Source organism: Apodemus sylvaticus, chromosome 3 (assembly GCF_947179515.1).
Source record: "Apodemus sylvaticus chromosome 3, mApoSyl1.1, whole genome shotgun sequence".
In the NCBI taxonomy this organism is placed as follows: domain Eukaryota; kingdom Metazoa; phylum Chordata; class Mammalia; order Rodentia; family Muridae; genus Apodemus; species Apodemus sylvaticus.
This window is the reverse complement of record NC_067474.1, coordinates 162,187,495-162,200,952: the sequence shown is the minus strand read 5'-3', so window position 1 is coordinate 162,200,952 and position 13,458 is coordinate 162,187,495. Positions and strand designations below refer to the sequence as shown.

Here is a 13,458-nt window from a genome sequence, read left to right as displayed (position 1 = left end):
ACAGATTTAAACCTTTAACTCTCATTTGTCAAATGGGTGAGAGCTTCACCCATCTCTTCTACACTGCAGGTAGCAATGGAGAGTGCAAGGCAGAGGCTACAGAATCTAACTGAAGCAATCATCTCAAAGTGTTTTTCTAATGTTCTTTTAGTTGGTATGTGGAAAAGAAAAATTGATTGTAAAGGTTTTTGTAGCAAGGATTCTAAATAGAGATGAGAGCCATATATGCTATCATACGATACTGTAAAAATGCAGATGGTTGCTTCATTTGGATGATATGAGAACTTTCTGCCAATGAGTCTCAGTGAATGAAAAAGTAAAATTGTGGTTAAGAAACTGACTGACTTGTTTTACTTAAATTTACATAATGACAATAATATATAGTTTAACAAAAATGTAATACTGTTAGCCTAGTTGTACATTCTTTTTTATTTCTTCTGTTCCAACAACCAGCCTTAGGTTTTGGTGGTTTCAGTTGTGGTTTCGAGTGTACATTTAAACATTTAACATTTTTATATATCAATTTGTTTTTATTTAATACGTTATATAATAAATGATCCAATATTGCACAGCATTACATAGGTATTTTAATTATTTGAAGTTATTTAACATTAATTTTCCCTAAAGAGAGTTAAGAAAACTCTATTAGAATTAAGTAACAAGGAACCACTGTAGTTCCACGATCTAAACTTTTAAAGATAGCATGAGAAAAATGACCTGGATTTGATTCAGGAATGTCATTCATTTCATATTGCCAAGAGCAGCATTTCTGTTTTCACAGATGTAGACAGGACCCAAGAATGAGCTTGTAAGAAACTCCTCTGTAGTGTTCTACTTCTCCATACACAGAAGCAGAATTCTCCCTGCCAAAATCATGCTTCCCCTGTTTTCAGTATTCTGCTTCTCTCTGTTCATTATTCCTTCCCTTCTTTGCATTTTCTTTAGGATAATTTGAACTGTTTTTTTTTTAAATTAAAATAGATTTTTCTCTCCTATATATTCTGACCACAGTTTATCCTCCCTTCACAAACCCAGGCTACCCCTGACCCCCCCCCCCCATCTTCTTCTTCTCCAGAGGATTTGTTGTAAAAATGGCAAATGCATTCCAAAATTACTGACACTTTCCTTAACTTTTGTCTGGTCTAACACATCCATGTATTGCCATTTGAATTACTGTAACGTGTTGATGATCATCATCTAGATATTTTTGTTTTGTACTAACCTGATATTCTAAAGTTTGTTTTCTAATAATTTTGAGTGGCTTCCTTTATCTTCTATGTCGACCTGAGTATTTCCTTAATTGAGATTTTAAATTCCTCCCTTAAGGTCTGTGTCTGTGCTTCATATCTTTCCTTGGGTCCCTTTTCCTCATTCTGAGTTTCTGTATTGTCTGTTCAAGGTTCTCCCATTGAATTTTAATTTTTTCATAATATTGTAAACCTGATATTCTGCTGTCTATTTCATTTTGATTGATTAATTTTAAAAGAATATTTCCCAAGTCTTATTTCCAATCCTCATTATATTCTCTTTGCTCCTTAGTTTGATCTGTAAATTATTGTATATTTTGTTCTTTTCTGTTTCTTATTCTGAAGTATAATTTCCTGAGTCTTCATTTCTAGTGTTTCCTGTAGGAAATTCTAGGAGATTTGTAATATCTGCAATAGCAAAGAAAAGAGATAAATGCAAATATTCTACCAGAATATTTTCCTGAAAATATTCTAAAAATTGTAATATGAATGAAAAATGAAGAAAATCCCTTATTCATGTGATAGAAAACTTACAGACAATAGGAATATCTGTAAAAGAGAAATTGGAGATTCAGGGCACAATATAATGATGGCATCAATGTAAAATATGTAAAATGTAATGCCCTGAAGATTAGTACATAGCATCAATTGGGTAATAAAGATGGGCATAGGAATACATGAATTTTCAGGAAGTAATCAGGACATTTTTCAAAGCATGTCACTTTCTGACTCCTGCCTCTGACATACAGGCTGAGTATTGTTTTCATTTCTACCAGCAACAGATCATATATTCCTACTCCAGTGACAAATGCTGTGCATTAAAATTCAATGGTAGGAAATACATAAAATGAGTGTATATAATGGAATTATTTTGTCTATGTGTATTTCATGGATACTGTAGAGGAGCTCACTCTAGAATGGGAAGAATAACCCATGGTTGTACATACTTCCACCATGAAGTAAATATAAGCACTAGAACATCAATTTTAACTCTTGGAACTGACATTTCCTCAAATACACGCCTGATTCTGAATAGACAGTTCCACACTTTTGGGCCTTCCATTCAGTGTTTGCAGTCACTTGGTTCATCACAATATTTTGAAAGTAGATAATCTTAAATAACAATGTGTAGTGTTCAGACACTGGGAATCTTGAATACTAGAAGACCATAGCATTCTAGCCTAGCATTCCCTGGGAAAGTCTCTCAAAATTTACATTGCTCTACTGTCATATGTATTGTCCTATTGTCACATCTATGTGCTGTAACAATGTACATCTCACTCCAGTCATCTTGTCCTATCCCTTACCATTGAAATAGGTGACATTATATTAGTATACAGTAGTAGTAAATATCCATAGATTAAAATCAGGAAAGCATGGAATAATATTTTTCAAGACCTATAAGAACATAACAGGCAACTGTAAGGTTAAATCCAGAAAAGTGGCTAGTAGTATTGACAATGTATAAGGTACATTTGAACATAGTAGTACACTGAGCCATGTTTTTAAGTCAAAAACCTACTTAGATAATAAACTGATAAAAATGTGCAGAAAAGAATAAGACATAAATTTTATGAGGTCTTAAGAAATAAGATATTTATTATGAAGAATGAATGACTATAAGAATACTAGGAAATATTCCTCATGTACAACATAGTAAAGTTCTATCCCACACAAGAAACTGACAACCTTACGAACCATATTTTTATACTTACAATGCCAGCAAGCCTTCTAGATTACAAGACCTAAGGAATGCAGTCTCACAAAGAATAGAATTTCTTTGACCAATCATCAAAGAAGTTCACAATAAAACCCTTGGTAGAAATCAGAATAGATAAAAAAGCTATATCTATATAATGAGTTTTATTTGCGAATCTTGGTTTTCAGTTAGGGAAGAAGAAATTCTACAGAACTAAACTGACTGAATATTATGTACGGATAGTTGAACCTCTTCTGACTTAGGGTTTGATTCATCCCATGGCACACAACTTTAATCACTATGGTTGAAACACAAGAATGCCCTTAATTCCCAACAACAAATGGAAAGTTAATACATAGACGGAAGCACCCATGCTTGAAAGTGTTGTCTAACTGAATGGCAGAAAACATGAAATGTCACAGAAAAAATCTGAGAGAACCAGATATGCACAACTCTCCTGAGTTGAGAGAAGAAAGGGAAGCTACTTATGGGCAAGAAAGTCAGCACAGGAAGAAGACAATAGTAAGGAATGCAGTAGAGGACATGGGCAGCAGTACAGTATAAATGAGAGATTAGAGCAACTGTGAGGGGGAAGGAAACAGTTTTACTGGGAGAGTTATACAGATGTAGATTGAAGAGAGAATAAACTAGGCACAGGTAAAGACAGAATGAGCAAGGGAAAGAGGAGCCAGAAGATTTAAAAAAAATGCTACAGTTAATTTAAGGCCAAGCAGAGCAATTCAGTGTCTCAGAAGAGAACAGATTGAATAAGGAAGATGGGGGGAGGAGTTTGAGTTGGAACAGCTGAGTTGAAGCAGTCAAGTAAGATTTGAGAAAGAACAAGAAAGGGAAAGATTATTTAGCAGGAAATTTCAGAGGCTGAAAATCCTCTAGGTCTAGATAAGGTTTAGAGGTTAGAGGCTTCCAGGACTAGATCAAGGTAAATAGAGAGAGGGAGTAAATCTCCTAGACAAAAATTACAATAGGAAAATAAAAGTTACTTTTACAGGCTTGTGAAAAATCTAATACCATTCAGTATAAAACATTCTAGAATGTAAGAAGAGTAGAAACACTTCTCAGAATACTAAGGGAAAGAGACTCGAAACTTAAGCAAACAATAGAGAAAAGTTTAGCAGTAATTATCCCACTCTAATCAGAACTAATTCAACACACGGTATCAATGAGAACACAACTCAAAGACTAAATATCACTTAGACCTGATAGAATTTGTGATTCAGAAAGCAAGTGCACCTTCTGAAGAAATCAAGTCAGCTCAGATCATTCACTCTGTCAACAAATATTGGGGATTGACTCTGGTGGTAGCCTTCATAGTGTCAGAAACAGCTATGCAGACTGGGTCAGAGTTATCCAGGGCTAGACCCAGATTTGTATCCTCTGTGGTACAATGTCAATCTGCCAGTCAAGGCATGGACAATAGTATCATGGTGGCAAGACTATCTGAAGGTAACAGATTTTGTTGTTCAAGATGAGGCCAGCTCCTCAGGAAAAAAATACATACATATACATAGATTAAATTAAGAATCTGGCTAAAATCTAATAGTGAATGTCACATGCCCTAGGACAGAATCCTCTACTGATATTTGCTTCATGTGTAAATGGCCCTTACCAAACCCATTGCCTGATGCTGATTTTTTATTTTATTTTATTTTATTTTTTTAGTTTTTGGTTTTTTTGGATTTGGTTTTTTCAAGACAGGGTTTCTCTGTATAGCTCTGGCTGTCCTGGAACTCACTCTGTAGACCAGGCTGGCCTCAAACTCAGAAATCCGCCTGCCTCTGTCTCCCAGAGTGCTGGGATTACAGGTGTGTGCCACCACCTCCAGGCTTTGATGCTGATTTCATTCTGGCTAAAAGAAACTTTGTTTTTAATGGGAAACCGTTAATTCAGAACCTCAAAACTAATAAAATATTCACAACAACCGATGGTTGACTGAACTGGATCTCATCACATCTAAGACTATTCTCATTGAAATTTTCCAGAATCACTAATCAAATAGAATCTGGCAAAATCAAATTCATGTTTTGTTTCTAATGACAGTTAAGCCGCACTCCACCCCACCCCTTGTTCATTCATTCTAACATATGTGGATCCTTTGTTAGAGTCTCCTTGACCTTTACTATCCAGTGCTCTTAGTTTTGATTTATAGTTATGCAGATGTGGCTAAGCATATGGAGACCTGAAAATGGGAAAATATTTTTCAACAAGAACCTGGAACTTTTCATGGGACACAAATGAAAGGGGCCAACGCCAGGTAAAAGGATAAACATGCAGGAAAGCGAACATATCGTGAAAATGTCTCTTTTTATCTGAGGATTTCAGTTTACCCTAGAGATGTGAGAGTCAGTCACACAGTAAACACACATACAGAGTCCTTTTTCCACCACACTGAGGAGGAGCAAGGAAGAATTTAAGAAAAATATTGTGAGGCACAGAATGCAGACTGTGAAAATTCTCCAACAAGTGGTCTCTCAAAAAAGCCCTGAGTGAGGGTCTAAGCATTCTCCCCCCTGCAAGAAGTCCACATTGCACAAATAAACACACCATGCATGTGCATGGGCAGAGCGCTTTTCATGAACCATGGAGACATTTTGCTTAAGTAAGTGAGCAATCATAATTATTTCCAAGGTGCTGTCTAATTTTATCTCAAGATACACTAACTTTTATATCTGTAAATATATCTTGTCCTGATATCATCCTCTCACAGGATGCCTGGGCTGAACCTTGGAAGGATTCAAAGAAATTCCAGGGAATGGCTAACTGGGATGCCTATTAGCATATCAATGCAGACTTTGTTGACTCAGTATTTTCTTGGTTCCTGGTTCCTTATTTGGCCAGGCTTTTCCTCAATAGCCCCCTCCCACTTCATGACCTGGTTCAGTCTGTACCCAACCAGATACACTGACTGTTTCCTCCCTAACAATGAAAAGCCAAGCATTGACCTCTAAGAACCACCAGCCCAAGAACCAGGTAACTTCTTGCAATGCTGCAGGTTGCATGTCTTAGGAAAATAATAAGGCCTCATGGGAAACTACAATGGACTATAAAACTGTCTGTAGGGTGTGACAAAAGTCCATCTCTTGGTTAGGATGTAGTATTTCATAAAGCTTGCCCACATGGTGGTATTGGTTTTTCTTTGGCAACACTCAGGGGTTAACAGAACCTACAACATATCTTCTCCACAGGTGTAACTTGCTGAATCCTTTCTTCATTTTTCATTCAAATCTAAGGTATAATATTAATAACTAAGCCTACGAAGACACATTTCTGAATAATGTATTTACATCAAAGACATGTAGTGTTAAATTAAAGGAGAAAATATCTTTTCTTGGTTAATATTTACAGCCATATAATGGTGCATTATAAGGATTAATTTTCTAATTCAATCAAATCTGCACTGGTCCCCCATATGACAAATATCTACAAAGCTCTCTCAGGATGCCTATTCAGTTCCCTGGAGAAAGGAAAATGAAATGGCAAATGGAGGAACAAGGGAGTTAATAAAGTGTGAATGAATTTGAATTTGAGGAGCTTTATTAAGGCTTTTGCAAAGACAACAAATATACAAACTCCAAATACTGCCAAGGACCTAAGAAGTTATTTCAGAAAAATGTTCTGACAACCATAAATTTAATTAAAACCTCACCATTAACACCAGTCAATAGGAGGTTAAACTTCCTGACAATGTAAGATATGCACAACAGAGTTGTGAGACTGGCAGCAGAAAATGCACCCCTGCTCCACACCCCTGTTCTATTCCTGCCCATTTTCCAGCCCAACTGCTTCTCTGACCTGGCAGGGGACAGGACGAGCTGCTGAATGTCCTAGGGGGCAAGCACAGCAACTGCAGCTTAAGGAAGTTTTCAGGTTCCACAAATATGAGGCACTCATCTCCAACAATGACTTCCTGACCACGAGGCAGCAGAGATGCATGGAGAATGCTGGAATGGCGGAACTTCCTTTCCCTCCAGCCACTCCTTCTGGACCCGCCCAATATTCAGCAACTTCCTGTAATTCTTCTAAGCCCACCTACTTCGGGACCTTTTAATTAATTAGATTCCTAACACTTCACATCAAATTTTGTTGTTTTGGATTTTTGCTTGCTTGTTTGCTTGCTTAATTGATTGTTCCTTTGTTTTGATTTTGCCTTTTTCTTTTTTTAAATAATTAATTTATTTATGTATATAAGTACACCATACCTCTCTTCAGATACACCAGTGAGCCACCATGAGGCTGCTAGGAAATCAATTCAGGACCTCTGGAAGAGCAGTATGTGCTCTTAAACTCTGAGCCATCACTCCAGCCCAGGAAATAGCCTTTTATAGTTTTTTTTTTAAGATTTACTTGTTTATTATATGTAAGTACACTATAGCTGTCTTCAGACACTCCAGAAGAGGGAATTAGATCTCATTACAGATGTTTGTGAGCCACCATGTGGTTGCTGGGATTTGAACGCAGAATCTTCAGAAGAACAGTCAGTGCTCTTAAATGCTGAGGCATCTCTCCAGTTTGACTTTTTCTTAAACGCATATAATCATGGACAAAGTCCACCCTCCCCATCAGGAACCTCTCCCCCAACTCTTCTGCAAGCTGCCTTCCACACAACTTCCCAGGACCTAATCTGCACAGTTTCCCTCATAAGATTTCTGCCATCCAGAAATGGATGTAGTGGACCCTGCACCTGGGTTCTGAACCCTTCAAATACAAGTGATCTTGCCTAACTTCTCCCACTGAGATACCAGTCTCCTCGAGCTAAAAGCTCATATAACTGAATAATCTCTCTAAATTCTGATGCTCCGAACAAATACTCAAAACATAGTAAAACTAAGATAAAACGTCCTTGACTCAAGTCACAAACCATACATGTATCCTATAATGATGGCAATTTTCATGATATCCAAGACAAAGAATTAAAAACCCAGAGATATGAGCGAAGAGATCAAAGTTTGTAAACCATGTAAATCAACTGAAAGAGGACAGAAACAAAATGATTCTTGGGTAAGAAAGTAATAGTTGATGCCTGAAAGAAATGACGACAACATAGGACATGAAAATTGAGTTCAATGGGTGCTTAAAACACTAAATTAATTAATTAATTAATTAATTAATTTAGTAATTAAAAGACACTGAAAAGAAAATGCGGTAAAGCAAAAAATAATAACTCATAAAGAACTTATAGGAGACAGATTATCTCACTTGAAACAAATGAAAAGGAGCTGAATGCCTCAGTCAAAAAATGATGAATTAAAATGATATTAGGTTAAGGCACAATATTATTTATTGCTTGAAGGGAGAGGTAATAAAGAGAAACTCCTTTGGAAAACTGTCAATATTTTTATCAAAAACAGAAAGAAAAGAAAAGAAAAGAAAAGAAAAGAAACAGAGAAAGAAAGAAAGGAAGAAACAAAGAAAGAAAGAAAGAAAGAAACAAAGAAAGAAAGAAAGAGAAAGGAAGAAAGAAAGGTACGAAGGAAGGAAGAACAAAAGAAAGAAAGAAAAAGAAAGGAAGGAAGAAAGAAGGAAGGAAAGAGGCAAAGAAAGGGAACTAGAAATAGAATACAATATACTGCACTGTTTATCCATCTATTCCTAGAGTTTCCTGACTGTTCTCTATAATACTCTATGTACACCCACGCATATCTGCAAAGGCTGGGAAAAGCAGCTAGAGAATTATCCAAGTCTCCTTAGAGAATATAGCTAGGAATTCAACTCTTTTTATGATTATAATGAGTTCTAGGATTCTTATGTAACCTCTGAGGTTGAAAATCTGTTGTAATGATTGTGACAGGTTAAAGTGGATTCTAGCTCAGCGTGGAGGTGAGAGTTGAGAAGCACAAGGCCAGACCTGGGGGTCTGCCATTAAAGCACAGGGTTCTGAGCCCATGGACACCTTTCAGATGGCAGCACTACTTGTTGCCCATCGTGGTGAGTTTATATTTTCCCACATTATGCTTATGCAAAAAGTCACAAGTTAATTGATCCAGCTTATATGAATAGATTAAACATAATGGTGATTACTGATGCACTGAGGTGAGTTAAGGAAAAAATGAGAGTCTTTCCCTCACAGGCATTTAGCTGAGTGTGAGTCCAAAGTTGAATTCTCCACTTCATGTTCCCTGTGCTTTCTTCCATCCTTGGTATGCCTGTCAGTTAGCTTAAACCTGTAACTTCCTGAAGGTTGCTTTGTGTATCTCTCCCTGTGTGTCTGCCTTCTGTCTCTGGGTGTGTGTCTATCTGTATACTCTGTTTGTATGTCTGCTGGCTATTTGTATGACCATGGATGACCTTAAGAAAGAGCTTTGCAGTGTTTATGAAAGGTGAAGAAAACCATCACATGGGGAAGGAATGGGACAGTGTACAAAAATCATTAACAGAGTTTTAAAAAGTATTATTAACAGGCTCTAAGTGATCAAGACAAAAATATTTATAAACATCATTGCTTATCAATCAATACCCGTAAATGGTATATTTATTTTGGAGGGTTGTTTAAGCCTCTGTAGTTCATGCTTTCAGCAAATGACATTCATGCAGTTTCTGGACAGAAATTCCTTCATCTGTTTACCTGTGTTTTCTTCTATTTCTTTCATTGAGTTACTGATATTCTCCTTGAAGGACTCTATTATCTTCATGAGATAGTATTTAAGGACATGTTCCTGAATTCCAGGTGTGTTGTTTTACTCAGGGCATACTGTGGCAGCAGAACTTGGTTCTCATAATGGCCACAAATAGTGGCTTCTGTGGTATATGATTTTACACATGCCTTTCTTCATCAGGATATTCCTGGTGTTGTTGGTCTAGGTGATTGTCTGGGGTCTGCCTCTTTTGACCTTGTGTTGCTTCAGTTCTCCTCGTAGGCCTGCAGCCCTGGCTTTGGCTGACAACCTGTGGGGCCTTCCAATGGGGGTGTTTCACAGGGGAAAAGAGAGTTCTGATCTGTTTCCCTGGTTGCAGTAGATCTCCTGGGAGGCCTTCACACTGTTTTGTCAACTGCTCTGAGTGCAGCGGGTTCTTTAGGGTAGATCAACTTCTCTGAGCACAGTGGGTTCTCAACTGCTATGAGTAGATTAAGTTCTCTAGGATAGATTAGGAGATGGTGTCTTCAATGGAGCAGGCCAGCTATGAGTCTGCCCCACTAGAAAGGACCGGGTGGCATCAGGGTTGCTTTTCACAAACTGAAAATAAGTCTTCATTTCTAAAGATAAGACTGACACAACTCATAGTATATAAAGAGGTCAAACTGGTGCCTGCAAGAACATTGACTCTTATGTTCTAGTGTCTTACTTTTGGGAAGATACTTTGCAAGAGACACAAAGTAAAATATATACATGGAACCAACCAAAAATGCTTCAATCTATAATTCATCCTACAAAATATGCTAGGTCAATGATGTCGTGAACATATTGGGAATATCCAATTAATATCTGCTTTTACTTAAATACCAAAAGCATCCTTGTTAAATGTTATATATCTCTATGTACATTTGTGTATGGACATGAGTGTAGTGGGAGTGTTTGCAGACACACTAGTTTTATAAATGATGCAAAGGAGGTTTCTATATAGTGTAAAACATAAAACTTTCTTGGTACAGTCTTCTAGCTATCACTTAAATTTAAGACTATTCAAGCCTATGACCTCTTTACCTAGCTCTTTACCTCTCTCTGGCCCTGTTCCCACCTATCTGTTCTCTTCTATCTAACACTAAATCTCCTCCGTCTGCTTTCTCCTCCCTATATCACTTTTTCTATCCAGAAATTCTACCTTCCAATTCTTATCCCAGTAATTGTATGCCAATTTTTTTCTTACAAGCAATCAGGTGTGAGGCATCACCAGAACCTCAGTAGATTGTGTCAAGCATAGAGAGCTGACTGTCTTTCAAGTATCTCCGGCAGTATGGTAGGGCAAGTATTGACAAATGTAAGGATGGTGATAGGCCATAGAATTGATGACATCACGATCCTGCTAGCACTTACTTCTCTGCCACTACAATAGTCAAAATGTGAAAATACACAGACACACCACATAAAATTTTAAGAAATTCACTTCAACCCATGTGGAGAGTCCATGAAGGCAAGAAGAGGAAATTGGGGACCAAAGGTTGTAATGTCACTTTACTGTAGACTAGCTTGGCCTCAAATGAAGAGGAATATACCTGCCCCAATGTTCTGAATGTTGGGTTAATGTCAGCAGCACTTGATTATTCTATATCTATAGAGTCAATCAATGTAATCACCCTTTGTATATCTGAACAACATAATTTATATTCTAGAAGATATCTTTGGACTGTCTTTCCATTTACACTAACACAACATTAACATCCTAAGAACTAGTAACATCCATAAAATATATTCTTTCTGTAGAGGGCAAAAGGACCTTGTGATCAAAAATAAGCTCTAGGATAACCAGGAATATAAAACTGCAGAGTTTTCTCTTCAGTGGAAGAGAAGTACACTCTTTTCTGACCAGAAGTGAGAGAATTAATGTAGTCAGTGGCTTGGTGACCTGTGGTAGACATAATGTCAAAACACACCTGAATGTCCCAGACTATTAAATTGTCCCAGGCAATCTTCCCTAGGTTATTGTTGCTCAGTCAATACAATCCAGCCTTGTGGGAGATATGACATATACCTTATAGCTTGGTATTCCCTACAGTGTATGCTTGCTCCTCCTCTAGGCCCTACAGTTTTAGAATCCAACATTTGAGACTCACATCTACTTTGCAAAAGACTTTCAAAGGAGTCAAACTTTTATTTATTTATTTATTTTTTTTGGAGGGGGGATTTGCTTTTTTCAAGACAGGGTTTCTCTGTATAGTCCTGGTTGTCCTGGAACTGACTCTGTAGACCAGCTGGCCTCGAACTCAGAAATCCACTGGGCTCTGCCTCCCAGAGTGCTGGGATTACAGGCGGGCGCCACCATTGCCCGGCGTAGTCAAATTTCTATCTACATTGTGTGCAGAGAATTGAGACAATTATCACCAAGAAATTTCTTTCCAAAATTATATGTGCTTAATTATTCCTAAAATAAATCACCCTGGGATCAGAATCTCCAAGTTTAATTCAGCATTGGATACTGAGAGAAATTTTATATTTTACTCTTCCTGCTTTTAATAGCTCAGAAGTCTCTCACTTTATTCAAACTCAGGAGATAAAATCCCAGCAATCTTCAACTGGAGTTATCTCCATTCCTGAAAATCCTACCCACACAATGAAACCCTATAGGTAGCCTGTCTGCCACTCAGTTCAGTTCTGCTTCTCACCTTAGCAGAGGCAGAACTCCCTCTAGTGTTTTTCCCAGTAAATCCCTTGTTTGTGGTTAATTTTTCAATTGGGCTTTGTGGTGTACCTTAACTTATAACTACCAGAAGACCTTTTACTTCAGAGCTGTTCACACATGCACTGGGAAAGCTTTTCCCATAGTGCTGCAAGTATTTCATTAGCAATAACCCACCACATGCCCAAACCAGTGCTGAAATACCTACAGTGTGGTACTAAACTAGATTTCTTTTTCTGTCTCATGGATTGTTACTTTACCAGACCTAGTGTCTGCTGAGACCCCCCCCCCCAAACTTATAACACCTAAGCAGTAAACATCAATAATAGTCTTTCATTCTGACCATTAAACTCAGAGTTGAGCACAAAATTTCTTCCCCTTTGAAATATTAGTGCCCCCCCACCCACCCGACAGGGTTTCTCTGGGTAGCTCTGACTGTCCTGGAACTCACTCTGTAGACCAGGCTGGCCTCGAACTCAGAAATCTGCCTGCCTCTGCCTCCCAAGTGCTGGGATTACAGGCATGCACCACCACGCCTGGAGAAATTTTAGCTTTTTGATATCTTCATTTATAATGACCCATAGAGAATATACTTTATCAGCACGCAGCAATATGTTTCACAGAAAACTGCAGAAAACTAGACCAGAAATTTGAGACTAGAATTAGTGAGATACAAATACTAGTGCTTGCACATGAAATATTATTGATGATGTTCACAGAGTGAATGAATTTCAGTAAAAGTAGACACTGAAATCAAGACCCTCGGTCAATTTTGACAAAAGTGTAGGAAAAAAATATTTCCAGTTTATGCAACTACAACCACAGGTTAGCTTACTATCAAAGTGACTGAGTTTGAATGGCCTGTGAATATCAAGGAGCCAAGGAAACAAATGAAGGATATGGGCAGAATGTAGATGAGAGTGAGGTTATTGGCTTTCCCAATGGAAGGGGCTTGGGGATTCACTAAAACCTCAAGTAGCAGACCTCTGAAGGCAGTGAAACAGAACCACACCGGCAAGAGCCATTCTCAAAGAGTCTCCATAGACCAGAGATGGCATACAGGTTTATGGACACAGTGGTAATCTAGGCTCTGTGATAGTGTACCAGTCCATTGGACACTTCACACACTAATACGCATGTGATAGAGAAACAAAAGTATCATTGCAGCTTTCACAATCACAGGATACTTTCAGACATAGTTGCGAGAAGCTATGCAACATCAAC

General features: G+C 37.7%; 1 protein-coding gene across 1 annotated transcript in view; it reads right to left on the bottom strand.

Moving 5' to 3' along the window:
* LOC127681639 (zinc finger protein 664-like) overlaps window positions 1-6,826 on the bottom strand; it is a 61,364-nt gene extending 54,538 nt beyond the window's left edge. The window contains exon 1 of the mRNA XM_052178117.1: window positions 6,757-6,826. The gene's annotated coding sequence lies outside the window, so the exon portion shown is untranslated. The remainder of the gene's footprint in view (window positions 1-6,756) is intronic.
* Window positions 6,827-13,458: the final 6,632 nt, after the last annotated feature.